Consider the following 21,904-nt stretch of genomic DNA (forward strand, 5'->3'; position numbering starts at 1 on the left):
GCGTGCAGCCAACCGCTGCGACCTCCTGACCCCGGGTACAACGGAGTCAGGCGTGGCTCTTGACACCCTTGTGACAATATGTCAGAGTTGCTGCATAAAGTGCTTGCCTGTCAGTGCTGCAACGTAACTTCAGCCTTCCCGCTCACCGCCTCATATGCAAAATGTCCACAAGGTGGAACTGTGCGAGCAGCAGCAGGCAATAGTGGAGTTTCAGCTGCAGCACGCACGGGTAAGTCCCTCTGCGGAACAGCACCACTTCACCACCAATGACTGGGCCTCCATGCGAGACCTGTGTTCCTTGTTGCGCTGTTTCGAGTACTCCACCAACATGGCCAGTGCCGATAACGCAGTTCTCAGCGTTACTATCCCACTTCTATGCCTCCTTGAAAAAACGCTGCTGGCGATGATGGAAGAGGATGTGGCACAGGAGGAGGAGGAGAAGGGATCATTTCATAGGGTTTCTGGCCAGTCATTCACAAGTGGCTCCGAGGGTGGGTTCCTGCACCCACAAACGCCAGGTACACAATTGTCCAGCCAGGGCACAGTTCTGGAGGATGATGAGGTGGAGGCGGAAAAACCGTGTTCACAGCAGGGTGGCACCCAAACCAGCTCATGGCCATCACTGGTGCGTGGCTGGGGGGATACAGAGGATACAGACGATACAACTCCCACAGAGGACAGCTTTTCGTTGCCTCTGGGCAGCCTGGCACACATGAGCGTTTACATGCTGCAGTGTCTCCGCAATGATCACCGAGTTGCCCACATTCTAACTTGTGCTGATTACTGGGTGGCCACGCTGCTGGATCCCCATTACAAGGACAACGTACTGTCCTTAATTCCGTCACTGGAGCATGATCGTAAGATGCGAGAGTACAAGCGCACGCTGGTAGACGCACTGCTTGTGGCATTCCCACCTGACAACGGGGGCACAGTGGAAGCACAAGGCGAAGCCAGAGGAAGAGGTCGCCAATGCAGCTGGGGCACCACCAGCACCTCAGAAGGCTGGGTTAGCATGGCCGAAATGTGGAAATGCTTTGTCAGCACGCCACAACAACCAGCACCACCAGCTGATATGGAATGTCTTAGCAGGAGGCAGCATTTCAGCAACATGGTGGAGCAGAATGCGTGCACACGCCTACATGTACTGAATGACGGGTCTGCCCCCTTCAACTTCTGGGTCTCAAATTGGGCACCTTGCCTGAGCTTGCCCTTTACGCCTTGGAGGTGCTGGCCTGCCCTGCAGCCAGTGTATTGTCTGAATGTGTGTTTAGCACGGCAGGGGGCGTTATCACAGACATGCACAGCCGCCTGTCCACAGCCAATGTGGACAAGCTCACGTTCATTAAAATGAACCAGGCATGGATCCCACAGGACTTGTCCGTACCTTGTGCAGAATAGACATGTATACCGGCCTTAACCAGCCATTGTTATACTACAGCACAATTGCTCATTGTTGTATTTTGGATATTTCCAAATATATTTAGGAGTGTATCCTAATTAAAAAATAATAATAAAAAATATATATAATAAATAATAAAAACCAGTGTTGGCTAACTCGTCCTCCTCCATCGCCGCTTCCACCTACACCGCTACGTCCACCGCCTCCTCAAACTCCTACTCCATATGGACCTCCACCTCATAAATCAAGTTTATTTTTTTCTATTTGTACATATTTTATTTTATGTCATTTCACTAATTTGTCTGTTACATTTTCGGGTGAAACGCACAAATTTTGGGGTGTGATATACCACTGCTATACCTAGTAGACAGGTAAAAAATTGCATAAATTTGTTATATATTCGGGTGAAATTAACCAATTTTTGGGTGTGATACACCACTGCTATACCTAGTAGAAAGTTAAACAAATTTAACTAATTTGTCAGTTACATTTTTGGGTGAAATTCACAAATTTATGAGCTGTGCGCTACGATTGGCCAGCGCTGCAGCAAGGGACAACCCTAATACAAAAACTCTGCCCAGTACAAAAGAAGGAGCTGCAGACACTGGAGCCTATACCGGGCGAACGGAGCGGTGCCCAGACATACTAGTAAGTGCAGGGGGACCCCTGGGCGCCGCTCTGCCCACTGATATAGTTAGTTTTTACTATTTAATAATAATATGGGCTCTTGCATAATGTTCCAGTCACGTACCAGAATGGTGGTAGGGCCTAGAAATAAGCTAATGAATTTTAAACTAATCTTTTTTGTCTCTAATTTCCCAAAAATTGAGATTCCAACAATTCGATTCAGATGAATCTCTCAAAATGGCTGCCACCATTTTACAGGTCAGAAGGCCGAGAAGAAGGCATTGCCACCCTTAAAGGATAATTTGTGGACCATATTTTAATTTAAAAATACAATCCAGTGCAGTGGGTTATTAAACAGGCTCTCTGGAGTCCGACCTGGACCATTATACAGTCCTGATCAAAGGTTTAAGACGACTTGAAAAATGGCAAAAAATCATAATTAGCATGGCTGGATCTTAACAAGGTTCCAATTAGAGCTTCAACATGGGAGTGAGACAAAACATTTTTTGAGCATTCAATTTAATGAAAACAATAAATAAACTGAAACAGGCTGTTTTTCAGCTGATCAAAAGTTTAGGACCACACCTCCCAAAAAAAACTTAACCCCCCCAAAACAGAAATCTAACTTCCAAACATGAACTCAGTAATGAGTAGCTCCGCCGTTATTGTTTATCACTTCAAAAATTCATTTCGGCATGCTGGATGCAAGCGTTTCCATGAGGTGAGTGGGAACATTTCTCCAAGTGGTGAAGACGGCCACACGAAGGCCATCTACTGTCTGGAACTGTTGTTCATTTTTGTAAACTTCGCTTGCCATCCATCCCCAAAGGTTCTCAATTGGATTTAGATCAGGGGAACACGCAGGATGGGGCAAAAGAGTGATGTTATTCTCCTTGAAAAAGTCCCTTGTCCTGCGGGCATTGTGTACTGTGGCGTTGTCCTGTTGAAAAACCCAGTCGTTACCACACAGACGAGGGCCCTCAATCATAAGGAATGCTCTCTGCAACATCTGGACATAGCCAGCGGATGTTTGATGCCCCTGCACTTCCTGAAGCTGCATTGTTCCACTAAAGGAAAAAACACCCCAGACCATTATGGCGCCCCCTCCACTGTGGCGCGTAGAAAATATCTCAGGTGGGATCTACTTGTCATGCCAGTAACGTTGGAAACCATCAGGACCATCAAGGTTAAATTTTTTCTCATCAGAGAATAAAACTTTCTTCCACCTTTGAATATCCCATGTCTGGTGCTTTCATGCAAAGTCCAAATGAGCAGTTCTGTGGCATTCAAGGAGACGAGGTCTTTGAAGAGGTTTTTTTGTTTTTGAAGCCCTTCAGTCTCAGATGCTGTCTGATGGTTATGGGGCTGCAGTCAGCAACAGTAAGGGCCTTAATTTGGGTCGAGGCTCGTCCAGTGTCTTGACGGACAGCCAATTGGATCTTCCGGCTCAGTGCTGATGAAATTTTATGGGGTCTTCCACTTGACTTTTTTGTTCCATAACCCTCAGGATCATTTAAGAAATTCCAAATGACTGTCTTATTTGCGTCCCACCTCAGCAGCGATGGCGCGCTGTGAGAGACCCTGCTTATGCAGTTCAACAACCCGACCACATTCAAAAAGGGAGAGTTTTTTGCCTTTGCCATCACAACGTGTGACTACCTGACAGAAAATGACAATGAATCCACATCTTTGCACAGATTTGGCCTTTTAAAGGCACGTGGTCCTAAAATTTGGATCAGCTGAAAAACAGCCTGTTTCAGTTTAATCGTTAATTGAATGCTCAAAAAATGTTTTCGCTCACTCTCATTTCTTCTTGTTGCATGTTGAAGCTCTACTTGGAACCTTGTTAAGATCCACCCATGCTAATTATGATTTTTTGCCATTTTTCAAGTGGTCTTAAACTTTTGATCAGGACTGTATCTGGGAGTGGGAGTGGGACTGGGGAGGAGGGAGGGGGGAGCAGGACCCTGACTGGAGGTTTGGACCATTATATTTAAGGAGAAGGGCCCAAGGGGGGAGCAGGACCCTGGAGGTCTGGACCATTATATAGGGGGGAACAGGACACTGGAGGTCTGGACCATTAGATCTGGGGAAGAGGGGATATCTGTGACATCAGGAGGTTATATAGTATATGATGCTATTATATGTCATAGTATTATACACGGATATTTGGATGATATTGTCTTTTCAGCATAAATCCAAAGTATTAGGCCTGTACTGAAGGGCCCATGGCCAGAAGTGCCCCTCACCCGCAATCTTATTGCTGGTCCTGCAGATCAGATAACATGCATGATGCATATCTTAGTAGTAATGTTCGGACGCCTTCACATGCGGCAGATTTTCCTGCTACTGTAAATCAGTTCCATTCCTCTGAATGGTGCTTGGAGATATCCATGGAACACGGACCCCGGCCTCGTGCATCCGCCATTTTTTTTAGTCCTGAAGAAATGTCCTATCCTTGTCCGCAAAACTAACAAAAATACAACTTGTTTCAACTTTTTTTGCGGCACATGCTGGTTGATATGAATGGTTCCGCAGATTAGGTGCGGACCGAAAATACAATTGTGTGAATGAGGCCTTACCAACAGAAAATCCACATGAATTTCCGTCCGGATTTCTGTGTTTTTTGCACTAAATCCACATGTTACTTGCCGTTTTTTGTTGCAGATTTTCGCAGATCTCAGCCGTACATTGAAAAAGGTGGAAACCGCACAAAGAATTTCCGGCAGATTTCACAATCCAGGTAAATTACTGCTCAGAAAGAAAAAGAAAATTGTACATAAAATTTGGCAAATATTATTTACTTTGCGAGTACTCTATAAAGCTACTTTCACACTCGCGTTTGGTGCGGATCCGCCATGGACGGATCCGTTCAGATAATACAGCCGTCTGCATTTGTTCAGAACGGATCCGGTTGTATTATCTTTAACATTGCCAAGACGGATCCGTCTTGAACGCAATTGAAAGTCAATGGGAGACGGATCCGTTTTCTATTCTGCCAGATTGTGTCAGAGAAAACTGATCCGTCCCCATTGAGTTACATTGTGTGTCAGGACGGATTTTTTGGGCTCAGTTTCGTCATGCGTCCGCCATCAGAGCAGAATGGAGACTGATCGGAGGCAAACTGATGCATTCTGGGCGGATCCTTTCCCATTCAGAATGCATTAGGGCAAAACTGAGAGCCCTGAACGAATCTTACAAACGGAAACCAAAATGCCAGTGTGAAAGTAGCCTAATTAAGTTGATGCATACTTTAGGAACTTTTCAGAAATAAACCAGCGTTTAATATGGCTTTTCATATTGTTTAAAAATTAAGGGTTTTTCTTTGCGCTGTTTTTCTAGTGTGAGTAACATGTCTTCCTATACCCATCAAAGTGGGGAAGAGGGAAGAAAGCCAGAAATCACATAAACTTCCCAAAATTACCAGCTTTTTTGCTTCTCCCAATGCTGGTGAAAGCTCTAAAGATGCTGAGGGAGCTAGCTCAGAAAGCCTTTCTAGCGTAGGAAGTCAGATGGCAGTGCAGGATCCGATATCGCATACATTTGGTCTTTTGTGAATCTTGTTGGCTTTTTGGGGATCGAAAAAACTATGCTTTGAACCTGCTTGGGCCAAAGGCATCCAAAAATGGAAAGGCCTATCAACTAAAATTCCATCCCACGAAAACGCACAGGCTCACTTAAATGCCAGTGTGGTTTATGACCAGTGGAGGAGGCAGGGCACTATAGATGAGGAACAAGAAAAACAAATAAACGAAAAAAACTTCTGGAGGGAAGTTTAAAAAGAATAGTCAATGTTACATTGACAATGGCAATGAGCAACATGGCTTTTCGAAGCCACAGGAAAAAAGAAAGAAATAGCGGTAACTTGCTGGCGATAATTGAGCTCTTAACAGAATATGATCCTGTACATAAGCAGCTGTTGCAGCAACCTCATGAAAAAGTAAAATATTTAAGCCCTACAATTCAAAATGAGCTTATTGATATTTTGTCCAGTCATGTGCTCAATGATATCCTGTTAGAAGTCCAACAAGCAAATTTTTACTCATTGATCATCGATACACCAGAATATTTCACAAACGGATCAAATGAGCCTGATTGTCCGATATATTACTGTGGACAGAGATTCAAGTATGAGGGTAACAAGAATTAATATACATAAGTCTTCTATGGGTTTTCATCCCATTACAGATCAAAGTATTGGCAAGCCTTGAAAAGAGGGGACTTCCTTTAGACAAATGTCGAGGTCAGGGTTACGACGGAGCTGCCACCATGAGTGGCGTATATTCTGGTGTGCAGGCCCGAATTATAAAGAAACTGGAAAATGCACTTTATGTGCACTGTGCGGCCCATAACCTAAATCTGGTTCTTCAGGATGCTGTTTCAGACATCACTGAAATATCCAGTTTAATGACCACATTACAAAGCCTTTATTCGTTTTCTGGAGACAGTGGAAAGCGATAGGGCATTCTATCATCATTTACTAGTGAATCCTGTCACACTGAAAAAACTGTGCTCCACGCGGTGGTCTTCTAGCTATGACTCACTGTTGGCCCTGCGTTTCCGCTACCCGGATATTTTGAGGGCTTTGTCAAAAATTGTTCTTCTGTCATCTAAAAAAAGTGAAAGAGAGGAGGCTATGGCATTTAAGAAAAAATTTGAGTCATTTCAGTTCATTTTTTAAATTGTTCTGCTATCGAAGATTTTAAGCAGTGTAAACTCCTTGTCCAAAATTCTACAGTCTGAAAACATGGACTTAGCTAGAGCTTCTCAATTCATAAAAACTGCCATGGAAGGCCTTTCAGCATTCTGTAATAATTTTAATAATGAAAAAACAGATGCCATTACCAGTGGCGTAGGGATAGCCATAGCAACCATAGCAGTGGCTATGGGGCCCTACGCCACTGGGGGCCCGCCCCGGACAGCATTCATTTTATTTTTATTTTTTTTCCACAGCCGAACAGCCAGGTGGGCGGGGCTTGGGCGGGCCGCGGCTGTAGTGGGTGGGGCTTGGGCGGTCCGCGGCTCGGGCCTGGCTGGGGGGGAAGCCAAGGAAGCAGAGGAGTAGTCAGGTCAGGACTGGAGTAGGCGGGCCCGAGGCGCACTGCTGCACGAGCAGAAGATGAGGTAGGCCAGTGAAGGGGGGATCTGTGGAGGACACTGGGGGGGGATCTGTGGAGGACACTGAAGGAGGGATCTGTGGAGGACACTGAAGGGGGGATCTGTGGAGGACACTGAAGGGGGGATCTGTGGAGGACACTGAAGGGGGGATCTGTGGAGGACACTGAAGGGGGGATCTGTGGAGGACACTGAAGGGGGGATCTGTGGAGGACACTGAAGGGGGGGGATCTGTGGAGGACACTGAAGGGGGATCTGTGGAGGACACTGAAGAGGGGATCTGTGGACGACACTAAAGGGGGATCTGTGGACGACACTAAAGGGGGGATCTGTGGACGACACTAAAGGGGGGATCTGTGGACGACACTAAAGGGGGGGATCTGTGGACAACACTAAAGGGGGGATCTGTGGAGAACACTAAAGGGGGGATCTGTGGACGACAACTGAAGGGGGGGGAATCTGTGGACGACACTTAAGGGGGGGATCTGTGGACGACACTTGGGGGGGATGTTGGGGTGGGAGGTCCTGGAGGGGTGTTTGGGTGGGAGCTCTGGAAGGGGTGGGAGGTCCAATAGGTATGTGGGGGTGGGAGATCCGGGAGGGGGGGGCCCATAATTTTTTTTGCTATGAGGCCCAGTCATTTCTAGCTACGCCCCTGGCCATTACCCTTGCAGAAGAGTGGACTGTACCTCCAAAATTCGAAAATAAGCAAATTCGCACAGTTAAAAAAACATTACGACGAACTGTGTGTCGATGAGAGACTGCAAGACCCTGAGGAACGCTTCAAAGTCGCAGTTTTTTTTACCAGTGTCTGGACATCATTGTAAACCAGCTCGCCAACAGATTCCAAGGACTGAATAACGTTGTTGAACGTTTTAATATACTTCAGCCTGCAGTTTTATCATCTGCCTCAGATGATAATTTGTTTACAGCTGCATCAAAGCTGCAGGAAAAATATGATAATGACCTACCCCATCTTTCCCAGGGCAGCTTCTCAGCTTTAGAGCAGCACTAAGAGATGGAATCCAGAAGGCACCTACTGTAAAAGATCTTGTGTGCATAGCCTTTCTGTTGTTTCTATCACTCCCTGTGACAGTGGCCTCTGCGGAGCGTTCCTTCTCAAAATTAAAACTAATCAAGAGCTATTTGCGAAGTACTATCAGACCAAAAGCTTTCTGGGCTTGCGATCCTCAGCATTAAAAATGGAAGAGCTAAAGCCTTGCATCTAGACAGCATTGTGGACACTTTTGCAGAAGTGAAAGCACGTAAACGTGTTTTCTAATGTAGTCTGGTTTAAACGGTTTGAAAACTTCCGTTTTTTCTTCCTTCCATTGAAGAAAGTCAGTTCATGCTTGTTACACAACCTGTTGTGGTGAAAAAACTGAATTCCAGCCAAATGTTTCAGCCTAGCCATACTTGATTCTGGTATCAATTTACTAATTCAAATACTTTTTTTTAGTCCTTATATACAAATTTCCGTATCAAACAGTACAAGTCATCAAAAATATTTTACACAGATTAGTACATTTGATCCCCTTAACCCAACTAATTCAAATACTTTAAATATAAAAACAAATCTGTCAGTTGTCTCCTTTTCACACCTCCCCCTGCACAGCAGATTTATTTTAAAAAAGGAAGCCTAGAAGGCTTATAAGGTTGCAGAAATTTAATAAGAAAAATTGCATTTAGCTATAAGATGGAATTGGAAACAGTAAAAGTATTTAAAAGGGAGGAAAGTGAATGGAATTGCTCAGGAATATGCTGTCTGAGTGTTCATAAAGCTACTCAGGTGACAAAGCAGCCACAGCTAATGGTGTCACTTATCTGGCTTTAAAATGTTGCAGGGGAGTGTGAATCACAAGACAAATTAGATATTTCACACGTATAAGTCTGTTTGGCTGTAGTTCTGCTTCAACCTTTTCAGTTCAGCATCAAAGGGAACCAGAAGTGAGGGACATGGAGGCTGCCCTTAAACCATTCAGATTACCTCTAATACTTTTAGCCATAGACCCTGAACAAGCATGCAGATCAGGTGCTCTGACTGAAGTCTGACTGGATTATCTGCATGCTTGTTTCAGGTGTGTGATGCAGACACTACTGATGCCAGAGAGATCAGCAGGACAGCCAGGCAACTGGTTTTGTTTAATAAGGCAGGCTCCATATCCCTCTCACTTTGGGTAAAAGATAATTCTTCTTGTCTCACTGTTTACAGCTGCATTGCACTCATTTTCACAATTTGTAAAGCTTTTTATACCTATATATTATAATTGAATAATCCACTAGCGCTTACAGGCTTACAAATTCACTGTCTTAATCACTGGCAGTGTACAGCTCTTGGCTGGGGTATAGGAGACCCAAAAGAGTTTAGACATGCACTAAATGGAAATTCTCTTTATATGGCAGCTGTATACAGAGATGGCAAAATAAGTGAACATGTGTACAAGGAATGTAGTAATGTGTGTTTTTTTTATTTTATTTTTTTATTTAGATCACATATTCAACATGTTCGTTGATTTGCTGTTCAACGTTTTAAGTGTTTTGTCGTTTATGGGGTTTAAAAAATGATTTCACGGAGAAACAGCAAATAACAAGTACAGTTTTAAGTATAAAAGAACAGATGGGTAGTATTGTGTGTTTAGATTAAATCTTAAAGGTTTCCCCTTTCCCCTCTCCTTTAAATGTAACGTTTAATGATGACACATCAGGAAGTAAAAAAAAAAAAAAGTCTGCGAAAAGGACACTTCACAACTAGTGAACGTACAGGTCTTACAAGTAAGGGCTCTTTCACACTTGCGTTCTTTTCTTCCGGCACAGAGTTCCGTCATCGGGGCTCTATGCCGGAAGAATCCTGATCAGTTTTATCCTAATGCATTTTGAATGGAGTGAAATCTGTTCAGGATGTCTTCAGTTCCGGAACGGAACGTTTTGGCCGGAGAAAATACCGCAGCATGCTGCACATTTTTGCTCCGGCCAAAAATCCTGAAGACTTGCCGCAAGGCCGGATCCGGAATGAATGCCCATTGAAAGGTATTGATCCGGATCCGGCCTTAAGCTAAACGTCGTTTCGGCGCATTGCCGGATCCGACGTTTAGCTTTTTCTCAATGGTTACCATGGCTGCCGGGACGCTAAAGTCCTGGCAGCCATGGTAAAGTGTAATGGGGAGCGGGGGAGCAGCATACTTACCATCCGTGCGGCTCCCAGGGCGCTCGAGAGTGACGTCAGGGCGCCCCAAGCGCATGGATCACGTGATTGCATGGCACGTCATCCATGCGCATGGGGCGCTCTGACGTCATTCTGGAGCGCCCGGGGGCCGCACGGACTGTAAGTATACTGCTCCCCCGCTCCCCACTACTACTATGGCAACCAGGACTTTAATAGCGTTCTGGCTGCCATAGTAACACTGAACGCATTTTGAAGACGGATCCGTCTTCAAATGCTTTCAGTACACTTGCGTCTAATTTCCCCCGGCCCCCCACCACACACACACTTTACTTTAACCCCTTAGCGCAGAACGCCGTACATGTACGGCGGGGGATGCATTGCCAGAATGCATTCCGCCTTACATGTACGGCAGGATGATCGGGCGGGCACCGGAGCGGTGTGCACCCGATCACTGCAGGGGTCCGGCAGTCCCTGGTAGCCGGGCCCCTGCTGTATCCGCCGGCATCGCTGTTTACAGCGATGCCGGCGGATTAACCCTTTCTATGCCGCGGTCCGCGCGGACCGCGACATAGAAGTTGTTTGCGGCAGGTGAGTGATCGCATCGAGTCCCCGCGCTGCTGTGGCGGGGACCCGATGCGTGACAAGGCAGCCCGATGCCGTGCAGAGGCTGCCCAATGCCCTGCACGGCATCGGGAACTGCCTTCTACGGGAGCCGAGGAGATCCAGCCTCAGGCTGGGTCTCCTAGGCAACCAGTTAGTGTATGACTCAGTGTCATACACTAACAGGCAATGCATTACAATACAGATGTATTGTAATGCATTGCAGAGGGGATCAGAGTGGGATAGAAATAAAGTTTAAAAAAAAGTTAAAAAAAAAAGTGTTTGGAATAAAAAAATAAAGTTTCAAGTAAAAAAAAAAAAAAAAAAGCCCCATTCCCCTGATTTTCTAATAAAAAATTGAAAAAAAAAGAAAAAACACACATATTAGGTATCGCTGCGTCCGTAACGAACGGCTCTATAAATATATTACATGATCCACCCCATCCGATAGGCACCATAAAAAATAAAAAATAAAAACTGTGTATAAAAAAGCCATTTTTGTCAACTTACATCACTAAAAGTGCAACACCAAGCGATCAAAACGGCGTATGCCCCCCAAAATAGTACCAATCTAACCGTCACCTCATCCCACAAAAAATGAGCCCCTACATAGTACAATCGCCCAAAAACTGAAAAAACTATGGCTCTCAGACTATGAAGACACTAAAACATTTTTTTTTTTTTCAAAAATGAAATCATTGTGTAAAACTTAAATAAATAAAAAAAATATTTATATATTGGGTATTGACGCGTCCGTATTAACCTTCTCTATAAAAATATCACATGACCTAATCCCTCAGGTGAATACCGTAAAAAAAAAATTAAAAAAACGGTGTAAAAAAAGCCATTTTTTGTCATCTTACATCACAAAAAGTGTAGTAGCAAGCGATCAAAAAGTCATACGCACCCCAAAATAGTGCCAATCAAACCGCCATCTCATCCCGCAAAAATCATACCCTACCCAAGATAATCGCCCAAAAACTGAAAAAACTATGGCTCTCAGACTATGGAGACACTAAAACATGATTTTTTTTGTTTCAAAAATGAAATCATTGTGTAAAACTGACAAATAAAAAAAAAGTATATATATTAGGTATCACTGCGTCCGTAATAACCTGCTCTATAACAATATCACATGATCTAACCCCTCAGGTGAATACCGTAAAAAATAAAAAATAAAAACTGTGTAAAAAAAGCCATTTTTTGTCACCTTAGATCACAAAAAGTGTAATAGCAAGCGATCAAAAAGTCATACGCACCCCAAAATAGTGCCAATCAAACCGTAATCTTATCCCGCAAAAAATGAGAGCCCTACCTAAGATAATCGCCCAAAAACTGAAAAAACAATGGCTCTCAGTCTATGGAGACACTAAAACATGATTTTTTTTGTTTCAAAAATGAAATCATTGTGTAAAACTGACATAAATAAAAAAAAAGTATATATATTAGGTATCACTGCGTCCGTAATAACCTGCTCTATAAAAATATCACATGATCTAACCCCTCAGGTGAATACCGTAAAATATAAAAAATAAAAACGGTGTAAAAAAAGCCATTTTTTTGTCACCTTAGATCACAAAAAGTGTAATAGCAAGCGATCAAAAAGTCATATGCACCCCAAAATAGTGCCAATCAAACAGTCATCTCATCCCGAAAAAAATGAGCCCCTACACAAGACAGTCGCCCAAAAAATAAATAAAACTATGGCTTTCAGAATGTGGAGACACTAAAGAATCATTTTTTTTTTCAAATGCTTTGTTATGTAAAACTGAAACAAACAACCAAAAAAAGTTGTCATATTTGGTATTGTCGCGTCCGTGACAACCTGCTCTATAAAAGTACCACATGATCCAACCTGTCAGATGAATGTTGTAAATAACAAAAAATAAAAATGGTGCCAACACAGCAATTTTTTGTTACTTTGCCTCACAAAAAGTGTAATATAGAGCAACCAAAAATCATATGTACCCTAAAATAGTACCAACAAAACTGCCACCCTATCCCGTAGTTTCTAAAATGGGGTCACTTTTTTGGAGTTTCTACTCTAGGGGTGCATCAGGGGGGCTTCAAATGGGACATAGTGTAAATAAACCAGTCCAGCAAAATGTGCCTTCTAAAAGCCACACGCCGCACCTTTCCCTCTACGCCCTACTGTGTGCCCGTACAGTAGTTTACGGCCACATATGGGGTGTTTCTGCAAACGACAGAATCTGGGCAATAAATATAGACTTTTGTTTGGCTGTTAACCCTTGCTTTGTTACTGGAAAAAATGGAGTAAATAAAAAATTTGGCAAAAAATTTAAATTCTCGAATTTCATCTCCATTTGCCAATAACTCTTGTGGAACACCTAAAGGGTTAACAAAGTTTGGAAAACCAGTTTTGAATACCTGGAGGGGTGTAGTTTCTTAGATGGGGTCACTTTTATGGAGTTTCTACTCTACGGGGGCTTCAAATGGGACATGGTGTAAATAAACCAGTCCAGCAAAATCTGCCTTCTAAAAGCCACACGCCGCACCTTTCCCTCTACGCCCTACCGTGTGCCCGTACAGTAGTTTACGGCCACATATGGGGGGTTTTTCTGCAAACTACAGAATCTGGGCAATAAATATAGACTTTTGTTTGGCTGTTAACCCTTGCTTTGTTACTGGAAAAAATGGAGCAAATAATAAATTTGGCAAAAAATGTAAATTCTCGAATTTCATCTCCATTTGCCAATAACTCTTGTGGAACACCTAAAGGGTTAACAAAGTTTGTAAAACCAGTTTTGAATGCCTTGAGGGGTGTAGTTTCTTAGATGGGGTCACTTTTATGGAGTTTCTACTCTAGGGGTGCATCAGGGGGGCTTCAAATGGGACATGGTGTAAATAAATTAGTCCAGCAAAATCTGCTTTCCAAAAACCACACGCCGCACCTTTCCCTCTACGCCCTACCGTGTGTCCGTACAGTAGTTTACGGCCACATGTGGGGTGTTTCTGCAAACTACAGAATCAGGGCAACCCATATTGAGTTTTGTTTGGCTGTTAACCCTTACTTTATTGCTGTAAAAAATGGGTTAAAATTGAAAATTTTCCAAAAAATAGAAATTTCTAAATTGTTTCTCCATCTGCCATTAACTCTTGTGGAACACCTACAGGGTTAACAAAGTTTGTAAACCCAGTTTTGAATACCTTGAGGGGTGTACTTTCTTAGATGGAGTCACTTTTTTGCAATTTCTATTCTAGGGGTACAAGGGGGGGGCTTGAAATGGAACATGGTATAAACAAAACCAGTCCTGCAAAATCTGCCTTGCAAAACCCATATGGTATTCCCCTCCTTCTATGTCCTCCCGTTTGGCCAAACAGTAGTTTACGACCACATATGGGGTATTTCTGCAAACTACAGAAGCAGGGCAACCCATTTTGAGTTTTGTTTGGCTGTTAACCCTTACTTTATTGCTGTAAAAAATGGGTTAAAATTGAAAATTTTCCAAAAAATAGAAATTTCTAAATTGTTTCTCCATCTGCCATTAACTCTTGTGGAACACCTACAGGGTTAACAAAGTTTGTAAACCCAGTTTTGAATACCTTGAGGGGTGTACTTTCTTAGATGGAGTCACTTTTTTGCAATTTCTATTCTAGGGGTACAAGGGGGGGCTTGAAATGGAACATGGTATAAACAAAACCAGTCCTGCAAAATCTGCCTTGCAAAACCCATATGGTGTTCCCCTCCTTCTATGTCCTCCCGTTTGGCCAAACAGTAGTTTACGACCACATATGGGGTATTTCTGCAAACTACAGAAGCAGGGCAACCCATTTTGAGTTTTGTTTGGCTGTTAACCCTTACTTTATTGCTGTAAAAAATGGGTTAAAATTGAAAATTTTCCAAAAAATAGAAATTTCTAAATTGTTTCTCCATCTGCCATTAACTCTTGTGGAACACCTACAGGGTTAACAAAGTTTGTAAACCCAGTTTTGAATACCTTGAGGGGTGTACTTTCTTAGATGGAGTCACTTTTTTGCAATTTCTATTCTAGGGGTACAAGGGGGGGCTTGAAATGGGACATGGTATAAACAAAACCAGTCCTGCAAAATCTGCCTTGCAAAACCCATATGGTGTTCCCCTCCTTCTATGTCCTCCCGTTCGGCCAAACAGTAGTTTACGACCACATATGGGGTATTTCTGCAAACTACAGAAGCAGGGCAACCCATTTTGAGTTTTGTTTGGCAGTTAACCCTTGTTTTTTTCCAGGAAAAAATTGATTATATTGGAAAATTTTCCCAAAAATCAAAATTCTTAAAATGTATGTCTTTTTGCCATGAAGTCTTGTGGAAGACCTAAAGGGTTAAAAAAGTTTGTAAAAACAGTTTTGAATACCTTGAGGGGTGTAGTTTCTAGAATGGGGTCATTTTTGGGAGGTTTCTATTATCTAAGCCTCACAAAGTGACTTCAAACCTGAACTGGTCCATAAAAAGTGGGATTTTGAAGATTTCTGAAAAATTTCAAAATTTGCTTCTAAACTTCTAACCCTTGTAACATCCCCAAAAAATAAAATATCATTCCCAAAATGCTATAAACATGAAGTAGACATATGGGGAATGTAAAGTCATCACAATTTTTGGGGGTATTACTATGTATTACAGAAGTAGAGAAACTGAAACTTTGATATTTGCTAATTTTTCCAAATTTTTGGTAAATTAGGTATTTTATTATGCAAAAAAATTAATTTTTTTGACTTTATTTTACCAGTGTCATGAAGTACAATATGTGACGAAAAAACAATCTCAGAATGGCCTGTATAAGTAAAAGCGTTTTAAAGTTATCAGCACTTAAAGTGACACTGGTCAGATTTGCAAAAAATGGCCTGGTCCTTAAGGTGAAAATGAGCCTGGTCCTTAAGGGGTTAAAATACAATTACTAATTATTAGTTTTTTTTTTCAATTCTTCATGTTTATCAGATTTGCCACTTTATTCGTTACTGAATGGTTTTCAATTTTAACTAAAAATGTTCATATACTTATTTGTTTTTTCCTCTGACTTTTCTACGCTCATGGTGGTGGGAGATTTAGGATGGGTGTGGGGTGGCAGGTCTAGGAGGGGTGTGGGGATGTTGGGGTGGGAGGTCCTGGAGGAGTGTTTGGGTGGGAGCTCTGGAAGGGGTGAGAGGTCAGAGAGATATGTGGGGGTGGGAGATCCGGGAAAGGGGGGGCCCATAAAAATGTTTTGCTATGGGGCCCAGTCATTTCTAGCTACGCCCCTTGTGGATAGCCATAGGTTTGCACAGGAGATGTACTAATAAACCTACAGAATGAAGACCTATTGCAAAGTTAGAGAACATGTCACTGTGAAATGCAGTGTAATCTGCAGGCAGCAGGTTATAGAGCAGGCGGAGCTGAGCAAATTGACATACAGTTATGTGGGAAAAGATTCAGTAAAACTTGCATTTTGTTAATTTAAATATCTGCTATTTTTATTTGACTGTTCACAGGGGAGGTGTTATCACTTATGACAGCTATCTATGTATACAAACTTACACAGAGAATGCTATCAATCACTGATAATACCTTCCTGTGTACAACTATCAGTGACTGACAGCTATGTATGTATACACACTTACACAGAGAATGCTATCACTCACTGATAACACCTCCCCGTGTACAACTATCAGTGACTGACAGCTATCTATGTATACAAACTTACATAGAGAATGCTATCAATCACTGATAATACCTCCCCTGCCTACAGCTATCAGTGACAGACAGCTATCTATGTATACACGCATACACAGAGAATGCTATCAATCACTGATAACACCTCCCCTGTGTACAACTATCAGTGACTGACAGCTATCTCTGTGACTGCCGGTATTCAGGGAAACATGGGAAGGGGCAACACCTTTACTAACCCCTGGCCCCTTTACCCAACCTTGACCCATAACAAACAACACCGACAACTGTGTCACTTTTATTGCTGGGTGGTGATCGGCCACAGCTTATTTATTAAAGCGGCAAACCATAATATCGAAGCAGTATGTCAAATGCTGGACTCCCAGCGGGCAAATTAAACCGTAATTATCAGAGCGGTATGCCCACCGCTGGACTCACAGCGGGCAAGTTAAACCGTAATCATCAGAGCAGTATGCCCACAGCTGGACTCCCAGCAGGCAAGTTAAACCGTAATCATCAGAGCAGTATGCCCACAGCTGGACTCCCAGCGGGCAAGTACGCCATCTGCTCCCACCATTTCTCCGCTGTACTCAAATGCCGCCAGCTGGGACTTCATAAACTCAACCAGAACTTGCGGCTTTCCAAAGCCAAAATCCTTGGAGCGATATCCAAACTGCTGGACTCCCAGCGGGGGCTCTGAAAACAGAAAAACAAAACAGAATAACCAAGTATCCATAACTGATCATAACCGTGCACCTCGCCCGCCTCTCACTGATAACCGCAAAGGGAAGGAGGGAGGGCCAATTTTGCTTCCAATTGCAAGAGGAAGTGCCGGAACCGGGGAGGGGTATATGTAACCTTCAGGATTCCTGCACCGCCCCCATCCTGTCTAAGGAGGATCCCCCCCAGAGAATTAACCCTTAACGGCCCCCTGATCTACCACCTTATTTAACCATTAAAATGCGGGGCTAGCTCACTGAATGCCCTGAGGGGAAAAGGGGAATGGGGGGGGGGGACCATCAGTCCCTAAGCACCCTCCCTATACAGTCGGGCGCTTGCAAATACACACTTACACAGAGAATGCTATCAATCACTAATAACACCCCCCCCCCCCCCCCCCCCGTGTACAACTATCAGTGATGACAGCTATGTGCAGCATCCCACTAGTGTACGTGGGCACTGCAAAAGTTTGTTAGGTCATATGTTACATCATGCTGCATTTCATTCTTATGTGGAATCCCTGTTACCAGGCTGTTAGGTGCATTACACGCATTCCACCACTAGATGGGGATAGCACCACAGTATATATACCTCTGTTCAGGCCTAGTTAGGAGAGTTGAGAGTTGGTGAGATGTAGTAGGAGTAGTGAGGAGCAGGGAGAAGGAGAGGACCCCCCCCTCCTCTCAGCATTCTGGAGCTCCACGGCCCAGAGTAGCCCGGACCTATCTCAGTTATCAAGGCCAAGGAAATAAACAAAAAGTTGTGACCTTGCTTCTACGGTTTACCCTTCCAGGGTGCTGTCATGGGTAGAGTCACGGGAATCAAGAGAGAGCGGAGGTGCACCCCGTCAGCTGCCACCTGGTCCCCTGTCCCTGCCTACTTGCACCACCCGCCCTAGGTAACGGAGTGCAACTGGGCGACAGTCCCTAACCTACTAAGTGCAAGCAGAGAGAAAGAGACAGCAGGGAAGAGGACAGCCACTGAGAAGTTACAATAAGCGGACAAGAGGTAGAACAAAAACGGAAGGCGAGGCGGATCAACTAGCCAAGGTCAGTCCAGGAGGTCACGTCAGAACAAGGGTAGAGGCAAAGACAAATCCGTAAACAAGCCGAGGTCAAAATCCGAGAGGTAGCGTCAAGGTATAGGGAGCAGGCAGAAGAGGTGTCAAGAGGCGGCTCGAGGTTCAATTCCAGAGGTAGCTTAATAACAATAAAGTACACAGCCTATAGGACAAAAATCACAGGCAACCTGTAGCCAGCAGGCCGCCTGTATTTATAGTGGGGAGTGAGGGTCATGTGACGTGGCCAGCGTCACATGACCGACAGCCAGACAAGTCGAGCACCGAGTGATCAGCTCGGCGCTCAAGGCAGACCTAGGAGCAGGGAGCCTTCCAGCTAGCAAAGCCGCCCTAGGAACGAGGCCAAACACAGATCCTCGCTCCTGAAGCTAAGCAGCAGGTCTGCGGCTGATGGGAGACCGAGTGCGCCTTCGGCACCCCGTTACAGGTGCCTAGTGAAATATTGTTTTCTATATGAAGACAAGGGAAGACAACAGCCATTTTACTAGGATTTCAGGCACCTTTGTATACAGGTGAAGGACGTATAGCTTCCGGCAGCCTTACCGTTTATTATTACAAGTACAGAAAGGCCATCTGTAGCAACACTGAAGTAGAAGATAAGGATCCTAAACCCACCGTCACTGAGAACAAGGACCAGATTCAGGACTGTGAATACACAATCTCCTACTATAGCCTGAGACATAACCACATGTACAGCCTGTTACTGGGATTTGCCACATCCAACCTACATGATCATAAGAGACTGTTTTATAACTGGATGTAAACTGCTGTCAAGATCCTGGTTACAGTAAAGTTCTTAGTTGGATTCAACCCTGCCTCATTCTTCTATCTCCATATCACCACTACCCTCATCATTTTGCACCATCAAGGTGCTGGCGTCACAACATTACCTTAATTCAGGGGCCCAGCTGCACAAGCACTCAAAAACCCAATCACCATCATGGGCACCTCAATCACCACCTGGCCGGTGTCCCCTGTAATAGAGTGTGCCCTGGAGAATCTAGTGCTGTTCTCCCCTTCACTGCACTGCTGGCCCAGAGAGGCATCTGCTAACCGTGAGTACCCAATGAACTAAGAAAGTTGCGATTTCCAGCTCACCATAGACGAGGATGCACGGAACAAGACCGGACCAGCCTTCTATATAACATACGAAAGAAAAAACGTCCCAGCATCCAGCTTCAGAAGGTTCGCCTTTATTCGGATTCATAAAAGGAATACATCCAGTACACACCTCACCGACCACCGTAGTTGGCTAACATGTTTCGAACTATTCAGTTCTTAATCATAGCCTGGTGGAGTGCTCGCACCCCAGGGTATAAAAATACTCCACACCCCAATTATGGGGGTGGATAGGAAGATCTGAGCTCCCCTCGGGGGGAAGAGTCTTCCACACACACCACACCCACCACCATATGTCATAAATACTGCTGATTTTAGCATATAAAACACATGACAAAATTAAAATACTCCTCCATAGATCACTGTAATGTCCAGAACATAATCTGGGCACTTGATAAGCAGAGAAGTAAGTAAAAACAACCATTACTGCAGTGGGGAAAAAAACGCATGATTGATGAATGTGAACACAAACTGAGTCCACAATGTCATGCTGGTCAATTTGTCCTTCTGTTTGTGTGGTGGCTTACAATGGAAGGATTATCTTGTCAATCAGATATATGGATCTGAATGCTGGGACGTTTTTTCTTTCGTATGTTACCTGATGAACTGTTGCACCTGTTGGCCCACCTTGAACCTCATGTGTTCTCCCCTGCAGACCGGCATGCTGCATATGTATATATACACACTTACAAAGAATGCTATCAGTCACTATTAACACCTCCCTCGTGTACAATTATCAGTGACTGACGGCTATCTTTGTATACACACTTACACAGAGAATGCTATCAGTCACTGATGACACCTCCCTGGTGATCAATGAGGATAGAAACAGTAGAGAATTACATGAATATATTACAAGTTTATAGAACTTTCCCCCACAACTTTCCCACGCTCTACAACATACTGCCTGCAGATTGCACTGCACTTTTTGGTGACAAGTCTTCTTTAAAGGGGTTCTTTGAGATTTTTATATTGATGACCTATCGTCAAGTATCTGGTGGGAGTGACGACATGTTCATGTGTCATGTGGCCTAGGAGCGCGATACCAAGCACAGCCACTATACAATTTACAGCCATGTGCTTGGTAAGCACGGAGAAGGCTGCGGCACTCACAGGAGGTTGCATTCTCAAAACAGCTGAACGTGGGGGTCCTGGGTGTCGGACCCCCACAGATCAGTAAAGAAAATCTCGGAAGACCCTTTTATAGAGCATCCGTCACCATGATAAACCCTATTAAACCAGGCATACTGCCTGCTAGGGTTGATCATGGTAGATAAAAACGGATGTGCTCTTGCAGCATAATTATTAATCATTTATTTTTATAATATATTTAGGGATGAGCGAATCGACTTCGGATGAAACATCCAAAGTCGATTCGCATAATACTTCCTTTGAATACTGTACGGAGCGAATATATTCCAGTGACAGACTTAACTCATAAAGCATCCCAGGAGGTGAATCGCCAGGACAGCATCTTAACCTCTTTAGGACACAGGGCGTACAGGTACGCCCTGATTTCATGGTACTTAAGGACACAGGGCGGACCTGTACGCACTGTGTATTTCCGATCGCCGCCGCGTGGCGGGCGGTGATCGGAACAAGGAACCTCGGCTAAATGGGCGGGGCGGGTCCTGCGACCCCCCCCCCCATGTCGGCGATCGCCGCAAACCGTAGGTCAATTCAGACCTGCGGTTTGCGGCTTTTTATGGTGCGGGCGGCGGCGGTGCCATCGGGTCCCCATGGGGCTGTAGGGGGGACCCGATGGCATGGAAGCAGCGCAATGCCTTCCTGAGGCATCGCCGCTGCCTTCCTGTGACGTGCCTGTGAGATCCAGCCCCCTGAATCTCACAGGCCGGAAGCTGTATGAGTAATACACACAGTATTACTCATACAGCCAATGCATTCTAAGACAGAAGTATTAGAATGCATTGTAAAGGATTAGACCCCCAAAAGTTGAAGTCCCAAAGTGGGATAAAAAATAAAGTGAAAAAAAGTTGAAAAAATAAAGTTTCCCCCCCAAAAAATTAAAAGTTTCAAGTAAAAATAAACAAAAAATGTAATTTTCCCCAAATAAAGTAAAAAAAAACTTGGTAAAAAGTAGGGGGAAAAAATAGACGTATTAGGTGCATATCACATGACCTAACCCTTCAGATGAACACCGTAAAAAATAAAAAATAAAAACTGTGCTAAATAAACCATTTTTTGTCACCTTACATCACAAAAAGTGTAATAGCAAGCGATTAAAAAGTCACACACCCCCCAAAATAGTGCCAATAAAACCATCATCTCATCCCGCAAAAAATGAGACCCTACCTAAGATAATCGCCCAAAATCTGAAAAAACTATGGCTCTCAGACTATGGGGACACTAAAACATAATTTTTTTTGTTGAAAAAATTTAATCATTGTGTAAAATTTACATAAATAAAAAAATTGTATAC

This window comes from Bufo gargarizans, chromosome 1 (genome assembly GCF_014858855.1).
Source record: "Bufo gargarizans isolate SCDJY-AF-19 chromosome 1, ASM1485885v1, whole genome shotgun sequence".
NCBI lineage: Eukaryota > Metazoa > Chordata > Amphibia > Anura > Bufonidae > Bufo > Bufo gargarizans.